This window comes from Chlorocebus sabaeus, chromosome 1 (genome assembly GCF_047675955.1).
Source record: "Chlorocebus sabaeus isolate Y175 chromosome 1, mChlSab1.0.hap1, whole genome shotgun sequence".
NCBI classification, from domain to species: Eukaryota; Metazoa; Chordata; class Mammalia; order Primates; family Cercopithecidae; genus Chlorocebus; species Chlorocebus sabaeus.
The window spans coordinates 121194781-121216611 of NC_132904.1; the positions used below are offsets into that span (position 1 = coordinate 121194781).

At 48.6% G+C, this 21831-nt stretch overlaps 1 protein-coding gene across 3 annotated transcripts in view; it reads left to right on the plus strand.

Moving 5' to 3' along the window:
• Positions 1-21831, plus strand: part of PKNOX2 (PBX/knotted 1 homeobox 2) — a 269332-nt gene that overhangs the window by 161503 nt on the left and 85998 nt on the right. For 2 of the 3 annotated variants that reach the window (XM_008021384.3, XM_073022095.1), the window contains exon 3: positions 6561-6668. The exons of the other annotated variant lie outside the window; for it this stretch is intronic. The gene's annotated coding sequence lies outside the window, so the exon portion shown is untranslated. The remainder of the gene's footprint in view (positions 1-6560; positions 6669-21831) is intronic. 3 annotated transcript variants of the gene reach the window in all.

The following is a 21831-nucleotide window of genomic DNA, read 5'->3' on the forward strand; positions in this document are numbered from 1 at the left end:
TCTTTCCCTCATTTAATAGATGCACGTTGAGCCTGATGCTAGGCCAGGACTGGAAGTGCACGGTGAGGAATACAGAATCCCTGCTCTCTGGAAACTCAGAGCTTAGTGGGAGGGACACACCTAGGAACAGATAATTCAGTGACACAGCTGGGAGTTCATGGCTAAGGACTTTGGACTTTGTCTTGGAGATATGGTCCCAGGTATTAGGGGAGCAGAAAGGAAGGAATGACAGACACCCTGTATGGGGCTCAGTGGCCCTGGGAGAAAATCTAATAGAGCTGAGTCTCAGAGGATGAGTAAGATTCTGCTAGATGAGATCTAAACAAGTTATTATTGCTATCGTTGTCACTAATGGCAATAGTCATCATTTATGAAAGGCTTAGTCTACGTCGTTGCCAAGCCCTTTGCTATCTGCTAAGCATATCACACGTCTAATGTAATACCATCAAATCCTGTGAGTTGGGTATTATTGTAACCATTTTACAGAAGTAGGAAAACCGTGACTTATACAGCTTGGAAGACGGGAACCTAGGATTGGAATTCAAGGTTATCTGACTTCACCTTTCCACCCATTGTATTCTCTCTCCCACATTCACTTATTATTAGTGCAGGAAGCATGCAAAATAATACATAGTTTAGTCAACAGCTCTCAATTCAAGAACACATTGGAATATAGAGAACTGTGATACCTTTGGCAATTAATAGTAATAACTAAATAAGCAAACCATCAACTGAACTGGTTCAGCATTGATCTGATTTAATATTTTCTAGTAGTGACTCTTCTTCATGTGACAGGAACAATACTTTCCATGATCTCCATGGGCACAGTACTAACCTAGGTACGTATGGAAGGAATAAGAGAAATATAAAAGTCTCACAATCCAAAGCTTATGATGACATTGAGGAGATTAAGATTCATGCACAAAGCAGGGGTTTACGAAATTAAGTAAGATCAAGGGTCAGTAATAGGGTGAGGGGGGCAAGAGGCTGAGTTCATTTGGCTGCAGAAAGGCAGGACTTGAGCTGGTCTTTGCAGGTTGGATGGGACCTGGACAAAGGAGGAAAGGGAAGTGTGGCAGGTGGGCCAGGAGGGCCAGGGAGCTCACACAACGGGTGTGCTTGGCCATGAGGCAGTGGCAGCCTGGCCTGGCTGGAGAAAACGTTCAGATTTGAAAGTAGTGGGGGGTTAGGTCATATTGGTAGGATCAGGCTGATAACGAAGGGGAAGAATGGAAGCTAAGAAATCTCAATTTTGTCTTTTAGGCCCTGGCAAGCCATTAGAAGCTTTTGAGTAGAAGAGAAACATTATAAACAAGTCAGTGAATTATTTTGGCTTCCAAAGAGCCCCTCTTTCTAAAGGATTGGCATCTGGTCTCTTTGAGATCAGCCTCATTGCTTTGGTGAAATTTGAGGCTTTCCCTGGGATGACAATTGAGTTTAACAGCTGGTCAAGCATCGCCAGAGAATGAGACCAGAGAAAGTCACACTGTCAGGCCCAGCCCCAGCCCCTTGTTTATCGATGGCAATGATGAAAACCAGTAATGATGAGGAGGAAACAGAATTCAAACTGGTGGCATATTTCATCCAACATCACAGAGCAAACGTGTGGCAAAGCTGGTCCTGGCTGCCACGCCTCCATGGCTCACCCCCGCCAGCAGGGAGGTGAAGCCTGAGGATTCACAAACATCAGCTATTAGGGATTGCTGGGGTGTCCGTGTAGGCAAACCACACTTTCATCGCTGCATTCATGGAAGAAGAGGCCCTCGGTGGGCTCCAGAGTGAGAAGAGATTCTTTTTTAGGCTCTTGGGCCAACTGGGGCAAGAACCTTGGCATTTTATGCTCCTGAGATAGACACCAGAGTAGGGTAACCTTCCTAGAGTGGACAGGGAAGAAGCTTTGGTTTGGGTCTCTGGCCACAGATTCCAGAGGCTCAGTCTTCACCTATCCAACTTATCTGCAAAAAGCCTAAGCACAAGTTGGCAAAACAGGCAGAGGTGATCTGTGGAGAAGCCAGCCCATGTCTGTAGAGGGGTCCAGTAGAATGAACTTGGATAGGCAGAGACAGGCCTGTGGGAGCCACAGTACTGGAGGTGGGGAGGTCGTGAGGACAGAGGAACTTTATCTTCAATCTGAAGCTCTTGCTTCCTTTCTTGTCCCCCAAACCGTCTGGGCCACTGGGTCACACAGCCCCATGTCTTCCCATCCATCCATTTCTCTCTGACTTCCTGTCTGCATCTGTGGCTTGGCCCTGCCTGCTGTGCTGCTTCTTAGCTTTCGGAGAGGAAGAGCTCTGCATGGTGACAAAAAGGGGAGTGTCGGGTCCCTCTGCCTGCAATCTAGAAAGGGGCATATGGCTTAAATGTGGAGGGCAAGAGGCAGGTTGGAGGCTGGGAGGATGGCCGCAGCCATCAGGGTCTCCTCCTCCCTGCCAGCCTGGCTTTCTGTCATGTGAGTGGTCCCCCTTGTGCTTTGCGGAATCGCTGGCAGTGACAGGAAGGAGCTTACAGACTGTATTTATGCCTTGTAGCTTTCTGTAGGCTGTTGGGAAACAAGTAGAACTTGGCAGTTATCAGTTCTGGGAAGGAGAATTCCAAGTATATTGTAGCCCTGAAGCGGTGCCCTGCATGGGGGCGTGCTGGTGTCCCCTTGGATAGTCCTTCCTCTCTCAAATGTGTTTTATCAATCCCTGAGTGGAGAGCAGGGTCAGCTTCTTTCCCTAATATTGCAGTGATTCCTCTCTGAAGAGTTCTAGCTCCTCTGGGTCGTCTTGGGATGGGGACAGCAGAGGCTCAGCTAGAGCAGAAAGACAAGGAACATGTGGCTACAGCAGGATGTCAGAGGGAGCCCTGGACCCCCAGCGCCAGTAGGGACACAGTGAAGGAGACAGAGGTTGGAGTCAGGCAGGGCTTCCTCCCCTCCCCAACCCTGACCCTGGCCCTGAGCCCTGCTCCGGCCACTGTGGGATCGGGAAGCTGACAGTCAGAAGCAGCATCACACACACATTGTAGGTGACAATTATTTCTTTACCTTCTGTTTTGCCCACTAGACTATAAGCACCTAGAAGACAGGGAGAGAGCAGGGGAGAGAGAGAGAAAGAGAGAGAGTGAGTGAGAGAGAAAGAGAGACAGAGACAGATAGCGTGTGTGTTTTGTCTTTGATGCCCAGGCACCAGCACAAGGTAGATTCTTAATATATGGGGACTACATTGAAGCAATTTCTACCTTCCCACAAAAGGGCAGGAGGGAGTAGTAAAAAGCTACTGAAGAACAGATCTGTCATTTGCCAAGTCAGCCTCAGACACCTGGAAAAGGCTGATGTTAGCAAAGCTCCCAGGATTATCCCACCCCGCCACTCAGGGCACAGCCACCTCTGCCTCTCCTTCCGTGAGTGCAACATTAATTTAGCACTTACTACTGCAAGCACTCTCTTTGGATTGGTAAGAAACAGAAGGGCAAAGAGAAGCAGAGAGCTTGGGAGAACAAAATGTCTGGAGTCAGAAGATACACCACTTGCTGGCTGTTTTCTTAGGCAAGCCCTGGGCTTGACTCTCCTAAGCCTCATTTTCCACGTCTACAAAACCAGAGCAACTACCTGGCAGGGGAAAGGCGCCTCTCATATGCTGCTGACGGATGTAAATGGGTGTGACCTTCCTGCAAATAATTTGTAAAAATCCCTTAAGATGAACACACCTTTGGACTTGGCAATTTCACATCCAGAAACTTATCCTAAGAAAATTATCAAGTCTGGAGTAAGAGTCCGCTGCAAGAATAGTCATTACGTGTTTATAATAGCAAAAACTGGAAATAATCTAAACAACAAATGTGAAGAATTTGTCTGAGTAATTATAGTATACCCATAAATGGAATGCCATAATCATTAAAATTATATTTTCCTCCTACATGAAAAGGTGTTTATGATATGTTGTTAAATATAAAAGGCGATTTAGTGAACAGTATGAAAATATGATACTGCTTTTAAAAAAGAAGCATTTTACTCCAAATATTAACTGTAGCTTATATTTGTATTGTAGGATTGCTAGTAACTTAACGTTTTTCCTCTTATTTATCTATTTTTTACAAGAAACATTTGCTATTTTTTAAAGGTAACACAATCGTCATCTTAAAATACCTACTTTTACAGGTCTTGCTTTAAGAGTTAAAGAAGATATTACATGTGAAAGTACTTTGTGAACTGAAAAATTATACAGGTTTAAGATAGGACTTCTGCCCATGAGAAGCTTATAGTTTGGAAGGAGATGAAAGATATCTAAGATAACCATAGCATGAGACAGGATGTGACTAGAGGCTTCAGAGAATGACAATCAACATGTTATTTGGAAGCACAGAGGAGGAAAAATTGCTTCTGGCTGTGGAGGCAGCAGCCAGAATGTTTGCGTGAACAATGAAGAATGGTTCCGGTAGAAATATCTGATCAGATAGAAATATAGAATCGGGCATTGAGGGGAGTGGGAAGTTGTGGACAGGTTTGGAGAATGGCAGGTGTTGTGAGTGGTTGGAGAGTAGAGAGCCACTGGTGCAGGGTGGAAGATGGGTCTAGAAAGGCAGTCGGGACCAGCTGCTTTCTAGACAATGAGCAGACGTGTGTTGAAGGCCTTCTCTGAGCAGGACGTCATTGTACTTCTAGCGGGGGTGGTGCCACAGCTGTAAGCCCATTACAGGTGTGAGGCACTCACGCTGTGTCGGCAGTGCCTGGCATGGATGAGACCTTGAAGAGCATGAATGAAGTCACCTATCCCGGTAGCTCTGCCTGGAAGCAGCAGTGCAGGGTGCTCTGTGGGGCCGATGGTGGGAAGGAGGAGCATGGCAGGGAGAAGGGTCCTTTGTAGCTTGTGCCTCTGGGGATGGAAAGGAGAGAAGATATCTTCAGGCCTGCCTGGAAGAGGATGAGAAGTGGGATAGTGATGGAGGAGTGAAAAGGAGATGAGGCTTGGAGGAGGGAGGAATCAGGCATATCGCCCAGGTTTGCTGCTGGGGTGGCCACAGAGCTGGGAGTCGGTCACAAAGTTCACAGACAAGGTCACATGGAGAAGCCTGGTGCAGGGAACAAGCTAGGAGTAACTGGACCATGATGCCTGTGAGCTGGTCCTGATCTCTTGGGCTCTTCCCAGGGGCTGCCCAGGGCAGGCAATGGCTGGTGTCCCTTATTTGCTCTTGGGAGGAGCCTGGGGTGCAAGAAAGGGAGAGGTTTTTGTTTTAATCCAGAGAGCTTTTGTTAATGGAAATTCACAAACCACCCTGCTTATCCTTGCTTCCTTCAGCTCATCCCACCTCCCGGCACCCGCGACTTCCTCTCTCCTGCCACCAGGAATTCAAACCTCCTTCAGGATCCCGGATGCTATCTCTCTGCCACCCTCACCTCCCAGCAGTGCGTGCGCGCGCGCACACACACACACGCACACATGCACACGCACACACACACGCACACACATGCACACACAGACACACACCAGAAGGGAGGTGAGAAAGTCTTGTTCAGGCAAATATCTAAATTTCCACCACCCCACCACTACCACCCCTTGCAGCTCCCGGCCTGGGCCACTGTTTTGCTCCTCATGTTGTCATGTCACCAGTTAATTACATTCTTTACTGAGGCGCAAATGTGTTTTTACAGGGAGAGTAAGATGATGTTAACTAGGAAGGAACTGTTAATGTTAAAGATGCATTTACCTCTGGTATAGGGCTGGCCTTCCTCGCCAGCGGTTCTCCCGATGCTGCTCTGAAAGTGCAGCCAGGCCTCAGAGCAGCCCCCTCCCCCGCCCTACCATCCTGACTCCAAGCACAGCCTCACTGAAGTCCAATTAGCAACTCATCCACAAGGAGAAATTGATGGGACCGTTTGAGAAGTGTCCGGTCAGACCTTATGGAAGTGACCACCCAGCCTCCATTCACCAACATCGTCGTCCATTTCAAATATTGACAAAATTAATTCGCTTTAATGGAAAAATAAAAATAAGTTGTGCAGCCAAAGCCACCTTGAGGTCACAGGTTGTCCTTTAGTGCTAAGTGCTGCTTTGGGTCCATTCCCCTCCGACTCTTCCTCCCTGCTGCCCCGGACACCTCCCCACCCACCCTTACCCTCAGTGACTCTCTGGATCCCACCGAAGCCCGCTATCATTTGGATCCGCACGCCTGACAGCTCTACCACTGGGCCCCCTTCCTCTGAGTTTCACCACAGCCTTAATACAAGATGTCAGCTGTGGTCTTCCCAGCACCACAGAAATCACTCACAGGCACCTGCCCGCACTTGGGGGAGAGAGCCGCAGGCACTCCTGGTGTCAGGAAGCCAGATGGGCAACAATAGGGCGTGTTCAACAGTGACCAGGGCTTGGCTACAGTGACTCCGTGGGCCTCAGTGACCACATTGAGAGAGAGTTGAATGGCAAATACAGGAGAAACGGCTGCAGGGGAAGTTACAGAATAGAAGACATCCTGAAGAGGAGGCCTGGAAAGGGGAGAGCAGAGCCCGGGAGCCCCTCTTCTCTGACCACCCCTGCAATTCTTGCCTTCCCTGCTGAGAGCTGCTCTACGCTTTTTTGCAGGTGCTTTGGCTCTAGCAGAGAGGGAGAAATTCTGGCCCAGCTGGAAGTAGAAAGAGGGGAGTGACTCTCCTGAGGACCATCTCAGAGACCCCTGGGATCACCTGAACAGTAAGAAATGCTCTTCTGTCCTTTAACATATAGTTACATGTTATCTTTATGTAACAAGGAAAGGTTATCTTTCCTTCTGAAGGCCTCTAGAACCAGCTGAGAACATGAGCTGACACTTAACATGAACAACCTTGAAAGCCAATCATTGTATGATTATTCTCAGGTCTTTATGTCACCTCCTTAGCTCCTTGAGGAGGAGGGCTGGGCCTTATTCCTGTCTCTTTTCATCTACGTATTCTGTGAACAATAAATGGCTGTTGATACCGATGGGTGGGGCCTTGCTTAGTATCATGATGATGGTCACATTTGTACCACCCTCCGGAGCAAACATTATCACCCATGAATGACCTGGTGGCGGGGAGGGGGGGTCCTTAAAAATGCAGTTCCAGGACCCTAAAGCCAGAGCTTCTGATGCTTTGAGTCAGGATTAGGACTCAGAAACCTGTACCCCAAGTATTTTTGAAACATTCCAGGTGTTTCTGATGAACTCAGAGAAACAGTTCTTTTGAATGTATAAAGCATTTTGAATAGAGAATCTCATTTAATCCTCTTATCAGATAGGGGTTTTTTTGTTTGTTTGTTTGTTTTGTTTTTTGATCTCGGCTCACTGCAAGCTCCGCCTCCTGGGTTCACGCCATTCTCCTGCTTCAGCCTCCCGAGTAGCTGGGATTACAGGCACCCGCCACCACATCAGCTAATTTTTTGTACTTTTAGTAGAGACAGGGTTTCACCATGTTAGCCAGGATGGTCTCCATCTCCTGACCTCGTGATCTGCCCACCTTGGCCTCCCAAAGTGCTGGGATTACAGGTGTGAGCCACTGCGCCTGGCCAGATAGGGTTTTTTTTAATCCCCTTAAGTAACTTCATGATCTCACAGATGTAAGTATCAGTATAGGCTAAGATTTAGAAATGCAGTTATCCAAAACAACCCTTTCCTCTTTCCAGTATGCCATGATAAGGGCCGGATGTGCTATGGTGAGATTGGGCCCCAACTCCAAAGGACCTTGCCCAGGATTTTGTAAATTTCCCTGATGTCTTCGGGCCACCATGACCTTACATCAGTCTCCATTTCGGTGGCAGAAATCATTGCTAAATTCCTCACAAAGCTAGTTTCCTTGGAGAGAGGGAACAAGGGAGAGTTAACCACAAAGATGAATGTCCCTTTGCCCAGCTCCCCAGGCAGCTCGTCTATTCAGAGGACCACATGTCTGAGGACAGACTGGCAGCAATGCTTGTCTTTCTTCCTGTCTGGAGAGCTCTGTGTTCTAGGTCAACGAGGGGTGCGCGGCATAGGAGAGCTGTGGCTCCTCCCCGTGGAAGCCGAGGGGAGGGTATCTAAGCGGGTCAAGACTTTGCTGAGTGTGGGTTGAGCGACGCCTGTTTCGGGGGCAAGTTGAGCCTTTTCAACAACATTTGGAGTCTATGTGCAGAGTGATATCACGAGGAGTTCACTGCAGACGGCAGCTGTGGACAGGGCTTGATGAAGATGGGAAGAAGGTACAAAAAGGGACAAGGGTTCTACACCTGGTGAATCCGTATGAAGTGTGTTGATGCCCAAGTTCAGTGGCTTTCTCTGGGACTGAGAATAGAACTGAGGTTCTTCCTGCTGAACCCTCCTGTAGAGTCCTATTTCTCTGCAGGCTGAGGCTGCAGATGCTGAAGCCCAAAGAAGACAGTGTGAGCCTGGGAGAATGGAGAATGGAGGTGTTCTTGCCATCACCTGCAGGGTAGAATATGGGTAACAGGGTTGATGGACTGCTAATCCTGCTGTGAATTATGTCTTCCTGTGGAATGGAAGGCTTCCACAGATGGGGTAGAGGCAATCTCAAATATCACCCCTGACCTTCGCCCTCTCACTCCCGACACACACACACACACACACACACACACACACACACACACAAACCACTGAACTGTCTTGCCAAGTGAGTGACAGTATGGTCTGTTCTAGGGACTAAATACAGTTGACACTATTGCTTGGATGGGTGCAACTGGCAAGGACAATTTTTGCAGCTAATGCTGGAAGTGTGGCAATCAGAGAAGCTGCCAGCTGTCTCACTTAAATTCTTAGCTCTCTCGCTCTCTTTTTTTAAAATCGTTTTGCTTACATAATCCACCCCCTTTTTATTTTCTAATTCTCTCCTTGCAAAGCTGGCACCAGAGGGGAAGGGCTGGGGTGGAGGGGGTAGCAATTACACATCGGTTTGGGGAGCATTTACATTTTGCAATTACAATTTAAAAATAAGTCTCGTTAATGATCTCCACGTGTAAACGACAAACCCTAACTGACATATATACTCTCCTGGGCCTGCCTGCCTCTCCCAGAGTCAGGGCTCAGTGGCGGCAGAGGTGACTAGGGAGACGTAGGAGGAGGCTGGGGGCAGGTGTCTGAGGGGTGGCAAGAGCAGGTCATATGCCTTTGAAGTTGGTACAGGACAGATTCGGGACCGAAAACTTGGAAATCAAGAGTCCTGGACCCCAGCTCCTTCTCCTCCCTGCACTCACGCTAGGTCCTAGCCCATCTTCTTCCGAGCCTGGCACTGTGGGAACTCTGCTGGGGAGAAAGGGAGTCCCAAATGCTGATATCCTCTGAGGTGGGGATTTTCAAAGTCCTGTTGGGCAAACATAAACCCTAGTTCTCAAGAGCCAGCCAGTGTACCTGGATAGTCATGGATTGGGTAAAGGAGCCGATTCCATACTCAGGGTTCAGGAAGGGAACAGCATTTGTTGTATCCCCATTTAGGAGAGACATTTCTCCTTTTCCCAGTTGGTGAACACAGAGTTATTGGAGCCCTCTGGTTCCTTGAGGAAACTTAGGCTTTGGAACCAGACCAACCTAGACTCCAATTCTAGCTCTGCCATTTGCTGGCTGTGAGATTTGGGGCAAGTTATGTAACTTAAGTTTTCTTTTCTTTTTCTTTCTTTTTTCTTTCTTTCTTTTTTTTTTTTTTTTTTTTGAGACAGGGTCTCACTCTGTCACCCAGGCTGGAGTGCCGTGGCACAGTCTCGGCTCACTGCAACCTCCACTCCCAGGCTCAAGTGATCCTCCTGCCTCAGTCTCCTGAGTAGCTGGGGCAACAGGTGCGCACCTCCACGCTGGATTGATTTTTTTTTTTTATAGAGATGGTGTTTTGCCATGTTCTCCATCCCGGTCTGTAACTCCTGAGTCCAAGTAATCTGCTTGCCTTGGCCTCCCAAAGTGCTGTGATTACGGGCATGAGCCACTGCGCCCAGGCACTTAAGTTTTCTTACCATCATTGTCTTTCTGTAATTGTGGTCATCATATTTACCTCATGGGGCTTCCGTGCCGATTAAATGAGAGAATGCACAAGAAGACACCTCACACAATGTCTGGTGCATCAGAAATGCTCAGAAAATGCCAGTTCCTGTGCAAGCCCCTCCCCGTCAGCCCCAAAGCACTCCTTTCTACTTATATTAAAACTTCTTCTTTCCCATTACATGGACACTAGGGAAGGGCGATGTGGTCTGATTTGTCCAGGCCTCCCCTCAAAGTCAAGCCATCTGCATTCTGAGCAGCTCCTGAATGGGCCCCCTCTGAACCTCCTGTAGGGTTCTCTGCAGGCCATGGTTTCAGGCTCCCAGGTCAGCCTTCAACTTGTCTACTGTTTCCTGGTGCTGGCTGTTCACAAAGCCCAGTTCTGTCTTTTCTGGACATCATCATTCAACCACATGACCTTTTATTGGCCACTGCCCCTCTCTGGGCCCCACAAGTGTTCCTTCTCTGTGAACGAGGGAGGAGGACTACAGGCTCTCTGAAGAGTCTTTCAGGCCAGACATCCTGCAGTCCTTGGATTCTCCCTCCCCTCTCTGCTTCCCTCCACCAGATATTTGTGTAGAAAGCTGTTCGTCTCTTATGCAGCTTCATTCAGGCCAGACTTTGGACTGAGCACTTATAGTCAAGAACTTAGAGTTATTACTTGAAATATGTACAAAATAGTTTTTAGCCACTGCAAAAAGCGGTATTAATTTTAAAAATTAGCCAGGCATGGTGATGCACACCTGTAGTCCCAGCTACTCAGGAGGCTAAGGAGGGAGGATTGCTGGAGGCCAGTAGGTTGAGGCTGCAGTGAGCTATGATTGTTCCATTGTACTCCAGCCTGGGTGACAGAGGGAGACCCTTGTCCCTAAAAAACAAACAAGCAAGCAAATAAGAGGCATGCATCTTACAAAGGGAAGAGGTCCCAAGCAGGCCAGATGGCCCAGGGCAGAAGACACAGAAGTGGGTGCATGGTCAGAAATCTCCTTGAAGGTAGGGACAACATCTTATCAGTTTTGCTGCTTATTGTGACACGGTTAAATGTGATGTTTTAAGTATTGTTCTAAAAACTTGCTTTTTTAACATAGGTTATATGATTGATAGCTTTCTGGGTCAAAACAAATAGATCTACTCCATTACTTTTAACTGCTGCAGAGTTTTCTGTTACATAGATGTATAATTATTTATTTATTGTAGTTATTTTTTAAATTAGAAGTATGTGTGAGGAAAAAGCAAACAGCGTAAAAGATACAAAATAAAAACTCCCTTCCTACCCTCACCTCTCCCCACAAGGCTCATGATCCAAAGTCAACCACAACAGCTTCTGGCTTTAGTTATTTGATGGCTGAACACTTACTATATTAGATACTATGCTTAAGTCCTTTTTTTCTCTGTTTATCTATTTATCCATTAACTGTCTGCTATGAAAGTTGAGGAAATTAGCACACATCCTCCCCCTCCAATGTGTATTAGTTTGATAAGTTTTTATCAAATTACATTTGATATTATCTATTTTTAGTTCATAGCATTGTATATACTATATAACATATATACACCATATATAACATATCCTATATATTAATAATTATAAATCTTCTAAATACGAGGCGGGCGGATCACAAGGTCAGGAGATCAAGACCATCCTGTACAACACGGTGAAACTCCGTCTCTACTAAAAATACAAAAAAACTAGCCGGGTGTGGTAGCGGGCGCCTGTGGTCCCAGCTACTCAGGAGGCTGAGGCAGGAGAATGGCATGATCCTGGGAGGCGAAGCTTGCAGTGAGCCGAGATCGCGCCACTGCACTCCAGCCAGGGGGACAGAGCGAGACTCCGTCTCAAAAAAAAAAAAAACAAATGTAAAATAATAGTAATATACTAAATAACACATACCATATAGCATTATATATACTATAGAGATTATGTATTATATTGTGTAGCACTACATATTATATGTAATACTAAATAATATACAATACTCTGTAGTATATTCTCTAAATAATATAGTATATAGCATTATATATCATACATAATACTGTATACTACATGATATATAATATATAACACTATACACTATATTATATGGTGTACTATATAATATATGCAGTATTTTAAAATCACATATAACTAGTATATTGTAATATGCATTATATAGTATGGAATATTATATATTAGCATATATAATCATATGTAGTAGATTATGTGCTATGTACTATAATACATATGTACGCTATGTACTATAATATATAATTATATATTATATAATATATATGATCTATAGTATGCCATATACTTTCATACTGTATATAATATACTATATATAGTACTATGTATTATATTTTGCATAATAATAAATTATCTATGATTTTTACCTTGGTAAGATTTAGAAGATTTATACTCTGTTACATTGCTATAGTTTACCTCTGTATTCTATAGGTGATTATAAGATGGAAATCTGTTTAAAAGCATTAAAACCACTGTGGGCATGGCAATGTTATTCAACTGTAGAACTAAGCAGTGTGAGTGGCCCGTGGCTGCTGTGGAGGAACCTTCTGAGCCCTGTGGTGCCATGACTGGTGCCCTGAGCAGCTGCTCTTTCTTGTTCAGTGTTCTCCACCTCTTCAGATTTCTTCGTTTGCTGGACTACAACCTCTAGTTATTTTTTATATCAGTAAGTGGGAAATAAACTCTGAGTTCTCACATGTCCAACACTGGTATTTGTCTTCACACTTGATTGATAATTGGACTGCGCTCAGAATCCCAGGTTCAAAACCTTTTTCTCCTAGAACTTGCTGACATGGCTGCACCGTCTCCTTGGTTCCGATCTTGCAATGAGGATCCATGGGAATGTGTGGTTCTCTCTTCTTTTCCCATAAAATTCCTATTTCACCACCACGTGTTGGGGCTTGAGGTTTGCTTTGTGTTCTCCTTTCTCAGTGCTGGAATCTTTTAAGTCTGAAGTCACCTGTCTGCTTCAGCACAGGGAGATCTCCATTTTGCTACATTTTCATGTCTTTTCCTTTGTCGTCTCTATTTTCTCCTTCTGGGACGTCCATTGCCCTGCACAGTGCCCAACACAGAATAGATGCTCAATAAATGAGGCCTGGATTTGCTACTTGGGACCTGGGTTCTAATTAGGGCCCTATCTCCAACTTGCTGTATGGACTTGAGCAATTTTCCTTATTTGTCCGGGGAAGAAGTCAGACCTCATGATGACTCAGGACCCTTCCAGCTCTGTTGGTCATCTGACAATCCGCTCTAATGCCTGGAGTTCCCACTGCTTCTGGAACTGGAGAAGAAGTGTTCATTTCCTGAGGAGTGAAGAAAAGGCTGAGGCTGGGTTTCAGGGCAGCCACAGCAGCCAGCTTCTCACTGTGGACAGCTCCTTTGGACCCTCCATCTCCCCAGCATCCGCTCTCTGTCCCCCTTGGGGAGCTCTCTGCCTGACCTTCCCCGTCATTCTGAAATGGGCTTCTTCACCTCCCTGTCTCCCTCTGCCCATCTCCCCTACTCCCCACACTTCTCCAGCTCACGCGCACACAGCTTCTGCTAGTGAAATCATCCCTGACCGTGGCAAGTGCCTCATTAAGTGAGCTCTTTTTCTCACGTTTATGAACTGCAGGACAAAGAGACAGCAGACTGCTCTTCCCAGTGCCACAAAGCAAAGGCTGTCACCTGAGACAGCCAGGCCCTACACAGAGAAGAAAGCTCCGAGGGGGCTGCAGACAGCAGGGATCGTCCCCAGTGCCAGACAAACTTGTGCCCTTGGGGAGTCATCTTAGAGGAGTAGCCCCGTTTACTTCTTCCCATCCCAGAGCCTGGCTCTGGGAGCAGACATCTCACATGCAGCATCCTGCCTGCTCAGATCAACCTGCTCTGGGCAGAACTCCTGATCTGGAAGTAGAGACACTTTCTTCCTTTTCCCTGGACAGGCTTGACCCTGGAAGAGCCAGACTAACAAATGCTCAGATCCCAGAGGATTAGTCACTGTTCTAAGCATCCTGATTGGTCCCTGAGGGCCGGAGTCCACTGTGCAAAATTGCCTTCTTCTCCTCCTCTTCTTCCACCCGCTGGTCCTTGCCCTAGCATGAGAGATGGTGTCCATCTCACTGGAGAAAGAAGTGGGCAAAGCGAAGGCATGATCTTGAACATCGAGACTACAAAGATTCTGTGCCAAAGGCCGGACTCTTCCTTTCCACCCAGACCATAATGATAGGAAATGGGTTGCATTGCAAAAGTCGGAATTCAGCTTCACTGCGCGTTATAGTTTTCAGACCCATTTCTAGTATTCAAAGACTCCGATGCTAATATGAAACACTCCTCCTCCGTGTCTGAGGGCAGCGGAAAGGGCCAGCACATGACTAAAGTTTTCCCTGTTAGGAGCCAGAGAACCACAGCCCCTTTCCAAGGCTGGAGGTTGAAGGGGACGGGCCCTGGCAGAGAGCAGCCCGAGCCAGTGGGAGGTAGAACACAGCTCCATCCTTGCACTTCTGTTTAATAGCTGCCTGTCTCAGAGGATGTGGGGAATAACGCTGCTGCTGGCTCACCGGCTGCCCATTCAGACTGCTGCCTGGAATCTCTCTGGGCTGAGAGCAGAGACTCTGAAGTGAACAGGAAGGGGGACTTCTTTGGCACAATGATAAATCTTGGACTCAGGAAGATATGACAAGAGAGGGGATGCCCCCTAATGCTGGGGTGCCCTGACTTGAAAAAACTAATACTGCTCCACTGGACATGCTTTCCCAAGATACAGCCAGCTGCCTCTTAGCCTGTGCGTCATGGACAGATTTCATTCCAGAACAGGGACTTCTCTACAGCTGTGGGTGGTCCCTGGAAAGCCAAGGGTGTGTGGGGAAAGGCCAAGTGGAGACCGTCACAGAGAGCAGGCTGACTGCATGCCCCCTGCTACTCCACTTCACTCCTCCTGGGCCCCAGCAGGGCCCCTCAGTCCAGTATGACAAGACAGAGACACTGACGGAATCCCAGTCAATGTGATTCAGAGCCCTGGCCCCAGAGCCGCCAAGAGCAGGGTGAGGCACAGGCAGCCTGGCTTTCGAACACACCCCGTGCGTTCCCGGAGCTCTGCTCCCAGACAGTCACGACACATGATCAGATTCCAATTATACATCGCCTTTGAGATGCAGTCTTCAGCCATATATTTCCATCATTTCATGTTCTTTAATTGTGTTCCTTCTCCTCCTAATTGAACACACAGTCCAATGAGTCCACGACGAAGACTCAAGATCTGCCGCTTTCAGCTCGCTTAACGTTTTCCATCTTTGTCTCAGTCGTATCATGTTTATGAGACTCCTACTTCTTATTGCTGGGATCAGCACTTCCATTTTCCCATCTCCCGCTCATTTTTATAAAATAATAAGAGTGAAACGCAATGAAAAATTTAACAAAATGTGTACACATACTGCTGGAGCAGGATGGCAGGGCTGATGGAAGGAACTTCCCCACCGTGGGAAGGCACAGAGTGTGTGTCCATTAACTGATGTACAAAAGCCCAGGCTCAGCAACACAGAAGACGTTTAGTGGTGTCAGTATAGCATGATGCTTGGAAAGTCAGGGCCTAAGAAAGTCAAAGGACAGCCAGTATTCGGGGGCCCAACTCTAAACTGGCAGCTTGGTTTTACAATCAGCCTCACCTTTTCTGATGTCTCCAGTTTCTAGGAGTCTCAGTCCTTCCCTGCTATTTCCTGCCCTCACCCTGAGACTTCCAGTTAACCCTGCAGACTCTGGGATCAGACTGTGTGTAACAGCTGGAAACTTCCTCAAAGCCCCAGTTTGCTCACCCACGAATGGGAACAACCGTAATGCCGACACCATCTGGTTGCTAAGAAAAAGAGACCAGGTGATCCGTATCTGCTGTTAGTGTCATGCCTGGGGCACAGGGAGGGCTCAATAAGTGGCAGTTGTTATGAATTCTATATTATCATCTCACTCATATCCAAATTGGCTCCAGGAACTAACAAACTTATTCTCACTGCTGTGTAAATGGCTGCTGGGACTTAAAGGGTTATACTTCTTGGATTGGCTTGTTTTACATTTTAAGAGCAAGCCAGGTCAGGACCGGTGGCTCATGCCTGTAATACCAGCACTTTGGGAGGCCGAGGTGGGCGGATCACAAGGTCAGGAGTTCGAGACCAGCCTGGCCAATATGGTGAAACCCCCACCTCTACTAAAAATACAAAAATTAGCCAGTCGTGGTAGTGGGTGCCTGTAATCCCAGCTACTTGGGAGGCTGAGGCAGGAGAATCGCTTGAACCCAGGAGGCAGAGGTTGCAGTGAGCCAAGATCATGCCACTGCACTCCAGCCTGGGCAACAGAGCAAGACTCCATCTAGAAAAAAAAAAAAAAAGTAAGCCTGCCAGGCACAGTGACTAAAGTCTGTAATCCCAGCACTTGGGGAGGCCAAGGCAGGTGGATCACATCAAGAGACCGAAACCATCCTGGCCAACATGGTGAAACCCCATCTCTACTAAAAATACAAAAATTAGCTGGGTGTGGTGGTGCATGCCTGTAGTCCCAGCTACTCGGGAGGCTGGGGCAGGAGAATCGCTCGAACCTGGGAGGCAGAGGTTGCAGTGAGCCGAGATCACGCCACTGCACCCCAGCTTGGCGACAGAGCAAGATTCCGTCTCAAAAAAAAGGAAAGAAAAAGAAAAGAGTTAAGCCAAAAAATTAAACTATAACCATGTATATATATTGAAGCTCCGTAAGGAGGTAGACTTCGTGGAGTCATATTGCATAGGCTGCCCCTTTTCCCCCAGTGAACACTCAAGGCAGAGCCATGATCTTGTCTACTGGGGGAACAGGGGCCAGTGGGCAAGATGGGACATGCGGGTGAGGAGCAGGTTTTCCGTACCACAGAAACACGCATGGTGATCATTCCCGCCATGATTTCCCACGTGTAGTCCTGGAGTGGAAAGGAAAGGAAGTCTTCATGGAACAGTAGGCTTTGGAGCCAAGTGTCGATGAAGGGAAGGCATGGCTGTGAAATACAGGATACCTTGCTGGTGGACGAGAAACACAGCAAGAGGCACGAGAGCATCTTAGGTTGGGCAATGGAGGGAGTGTCTGCTGGGATGTGAGTCTGGGTGGCCGTGCCACTTTCTCTCGCATTATGGCTGTCATCTTCCCTTCCCCAGGGCTGGCTTTCCTACAGCTTAGGAACACAAAGCCAGTGTACCCACCCTCCTTCCAAGGGCGTGGCGAGGACCAAGGGTGGGGCAGCCTGGCTGGGCAGCCTTTCCTCCTCTGGCCGATCCCATTGCCATGGGCTCTATTTAGAGCTCTTGTTTCTTGTGAGCTCTGCCTGGGCCACCACGAAGGCACAGGAAGGACACACGTTGGCTGGGTACGGGAGTCTCAGGAATGAGTGGATTTTCAATGATCAATGGAATGCACAGAGCCACTTGTTTCCACAGCCCTGACTCCTGACTTTTTTTTTCCCTAAAGGCAAGTTTTACAAATTGGAACAAGGTGTCATCTAGCTAGAGGATACGGTGCAGTCCTCAGAGAGAAAAGCGGCCTGGCTCCTCTGGCTCCAGGAGAATCAGAGGTTGCACCAGGGGTGGAATGCATAGGCTTCAGCATCCCTCGCCTCCATACCCTCCTTCCCCCAGCAGCCCCCCACTCCGGCCACCCTGCCCACACCTTACATGGTCCCCACGCCTGCTTTCCTCCTCCCCCGCCATTCCCAGGGAGTGTCAGGGCCCTCCTGACTGCCTCAGGGAGGAGAGACTTATGAAAGGGAGGGAGCCCAGGAGGGCCTCAGGAGGTGGCTCTGCGCTCTTCCACCTGGGATCCCAGCGCTGGAGCTGTTTGTCTGTCTCTGTTGAGTTGTGGGCCTCAGGGGCCCGGCCTGTGTTGTTTTCTCAGCTCGGTTCCTGAGCAGCGGCTGCTGTCAGCTCTTGACAAATAATAATAAACCTGGGAATCAGGTTTGTCAAGGGGGACTTCAGTCCCCAGGTTCATTTTTAGATATGTTTCTCTGTGTGTGTGCAGACCAGAGAGTACATGATAGTGTCTCTGGAGGAGGGGTGGGCCAGGGCTCCCAGGTGCCCCCACACTCCACCCCAGCCACCACCGTGGAGGAGCTGGAGGGCTCTCCACTGTCCCGATCTCTGGAGGTGCTTGCATGTTGAAAAAAAAGGAAATAATTGAATAAAAGGCCTCAAGCTCTCTCCTTTCCCTGGGCCTCCCCACCTCTCCCACTCTTGTTGTTTGGCTAGAGATGAAGAGGGCTGGAGAGGAAAAAAAAAAAAAAAGGGCAGAATCCCCTCTCTAGGTTAGAAGGTTCCAAGGGGGGCCGCAGGCTGGGGGCGGGAGTTGGCTCAGACCACCCCAGGGCAGCAGCTGTGGCCTCCCTCCCTCCTCCATTCCTGGGGGCGAACAATAGGGGGAGGGGCTCCTGGAATGGGAGACTAAGTTGAGCACCACTGGCAAAAGCAGGACCCAGGTGTGGTGAGTGTGAAGTTTGGGGACACACTAGATGGCCCTCTGGGGCAGAGCAGCACCCACTTTTCAGCAGACAGGACCCACTGGAGGTCATTGCTGCCATTCCCCTGCCTCCAGGTAGGAAAGGCGCACGCCACTTCTGTGAGCAGAATGCAAGGGCTGTGCTCCCCCTTCCAGCCGGCATGCCTTTTTTTTTTTTTTTTTTTCTGTTTTTTGTTTTATTTTGTTTAAAGGAACCAAAGGGGGAAAAATTGCCAAGTTGTAAAGTGCTTAAAGAGGAGATGAGAATCTTCATCAAAATGCTAAAAGCTGGAGGGGAGAGTAATGTGAGAACTCTTGCCTGCTATTTATGGGATTGATTCTCAGATCAAGAAGAAGCAAGCAGTTGGATGAAAGGAATTATTGTTAAGCTCCTCGGTAGGAAGATCTAATGGACAATTGCCGCTATCAGGGGGAATTAAATTGCTGTTTCAGTTTGTAAAATATATCAGCGGCTTTTTGAAGCCAGAAAAGGTGTGACAGCGAGGCAGGGAGGGCGGTGGGGCTCCAGCACTCTCATTCCTGGTGTGGAGAGGCAGGAGCAAGACCAGGAAGAGGGCGCCCGAGCAGGGCGGGTGTTGCTCCTCTGACTCCCCTGCTCCGTGTTGTGAAGCCCAGTTAAAAAATAGCTGAACTGGGGACTCAAGGAGGAGAGGCTGCAGGCCTGGAACTCTGGCTTCTGTGTGAGTCAGAGCGGCATGGCCATCAGCAAAGGGCAGGACGGTGGGGCTCCTATCTGGGAAACCTGGTCCGGCTGGAGTTCAAGGAAGGCAAGTCCTGTCCATGGAGGCGGGAGCGGCTGAGGAGGGTGATGGACCCAGTGCTGGGGCCTGTCCCCAAACACTGCTTTGTCATGCTGTTTGTGTGCCCACTAATCCTCCCCATAGTGAACCGTGGACACAGAGGGACCCGGTGTCCTCTCCTCCAGGGTGGGTCTCTAATGTAAGCTTCTGCTCATCTCTAGGCTGGGGTCAGTGAGTGCATAAGTGATCTGTTGGCCCGACCACATTGGGGACATACTGTTACTCCAAATAAAGCACAAACAGTAAAATGGTCTTGGGAGTGGAGAAGGGAGAGGAGGTTGAGGCCCTTGGAAATAGGACCACAGGCCATTTATGGGGAGGCCACGCTCCTTGGGATGGAAACTGGGGGTTGGGGGAAGGGTCTCTGCGTTCTCTGGTCTCACAGAAGGCTCTTACCTTTTCTAAAGCGCGTTCACTCCATGTGGCATTGAAGGGCTGAAGGAGGACTGAGAGAGAGAGATGTGCACATCTCTCAGGGAGTCCGAAGCAGGCAGTCCTAGCCAAAGCTCATGCTGGCTTCCGCTCTGTCCCCACTCTGTTCCCCGGACACCAGCATTGTGATATTAGGGCATGACCTGGCACCACCTCCCAAGTTGGCTTCCCAGAAGGGTGGCAAATGACAATTAGTGCAGAGAGCTATGGGTGGCCAGAGCGTCTGCTTGTCTGGGTTGTCCTCTCTGCCTCCCCACTGAGTATTCCAAGGAGGACCTGGAGGGGCAGCAGGGAAGCCGGTGTTCTGGCTGTGACATTCTGCAAGGACTTGGGCTCTGTGCCGGGTGCAGTGTGCCCTGGGACCTGGGTCATTGTGGAGTCGCAGCTTATTTTTGACCTCTTAGCTGGCCTTCAGGACACAGAGTGAACAAGAATGTCAGACCTGAGTGCAAATCCCACTCAGTTCCTCTGCACCTGTCCCTCCTTCAGTAACAGATATGCACAACCTGTCTCCCTGGTTCCCAGGCCCCACTCCGAGACTGACCTCATCAGACTGGAGGATCTCCATGTTGCCCTATCAGCCCAAGATCAGAAAGACAGGCAGAAAGCAGCACCCACTCAACCCCACATTCCCGCTGTCTGAATCCTCAGGGTCCCCAGCTTCCTCTCAGCGCCCACTGCCCCTGGGGTGAAGAGGCAGGTGAGGGTGTTTGCCGTGCTGTGAGGTGAGGCAGGCACTGGGGAGCTTGCCCCTCTTTCCAAATTCCTTAATCCTCCCCTCCAGGAGCCTCTACTTCTCCCTCTTTTGAAACATTTCAACACGACAACTGATTTGGAAGTGACAAACCCCTGCTCACATGGTCAAGCTTCCCAGCCCATGGTGTGTCCTCTCTCTCCCTTCTGTCCTCCTTTGCCACCACAAATCAACCTCACCCTTGTCACTGCTCAGTTCTCGGTGCCAAATCCATCCACCAAGCCTCAGGGACCACCGAGCTCCGGCAGACACCCCGCCTCCAGCTTGTCACTTCTAGCCCTTACTGGTTTTTGCAGAGAGACCTGGTGTGTGTGTGTGTTTCTCTGTGTGTGTGCTCGCATGCACCCACACGCCTTCACTTCTTTAGATAAATCCACAGAGTCACATGAAATCAGTGACAGGTTGACACCGTTATTTCAAGATTCATCGCTGTGAGTTGCCAGCAGAGGAGACCTAGCCAACTCCATTCCACCAGCAACACTTTTTTTTTTCCAGGCATAATTTATAGCACTGGGGTGAATTTGTTTCCAAAAGATGAATATCACACTATCAGCAACAGCTGCCTCTCATTTTTATTTGTTTTTAAATTTGACTCAAAGTCCAATTCTCCATACATATCCCAAGCTGCAAATCCTAAGGCGACTGATTACATGATTTAGTAAACAGGTTATATTATATAATGCAATTAAAGCGGGGCCCTGCGACGCCACCTACAGGCCACTTCTGGGAAGGGAGCTGGGCCAGGGAAGATCATTGTGGACGCAGTGCTGGGGCTGAGGGAAAAAGAGACGGATTGCGCCAGGGTTGAGGAGGCTGCCCCAGAGGGAGATGCTGAAGCCAGCCAGGTTACTAATGCAGCTTTTCGGTCCCTCCTGCTGAGTTCACTGTGTTATTTCAGCCTCCTGCAAATCTGTCTAGACGTCAGAACCCAGGCCTGGGCAGTTGTTCAGAGGGGACAGCCTGGGGATGGGAGTGGAGGGGTAACCTGGGGGCATCTGGACTGAAGGGATTGACAGCTCCTGGCTCGCTGGTCTCAGGGGCCTCCTTTCCACTCTCCAACTAGATGGGAGGAAGAGAAGTCAGGCACTGGCTGGCCTTTAGAAAGAAGCTACAGTCCAACCCTTTCCGTTCCATTCAACAAGAATGTGTGCCGTGCAAATCCTGGGCAAAGGCTTCGCGAATATTCTGGGGAAATCCCTTCCTTTTGCAGTCTGAGGGGAAAGTGACTTGTACTGGCTACAGAATAAGTGGTAGATTCCACTGGATGTGGAATCCAGAGTTTTTTGCCCCAAGCCCAGGCTTAGATCATGGGAACTGAGAGCTGAGGGGTGGCCCTGTGAATTCCCTCATCCAATCCCAAAGTTTACAGATGGGGAAATTGAGACCCAGACAGG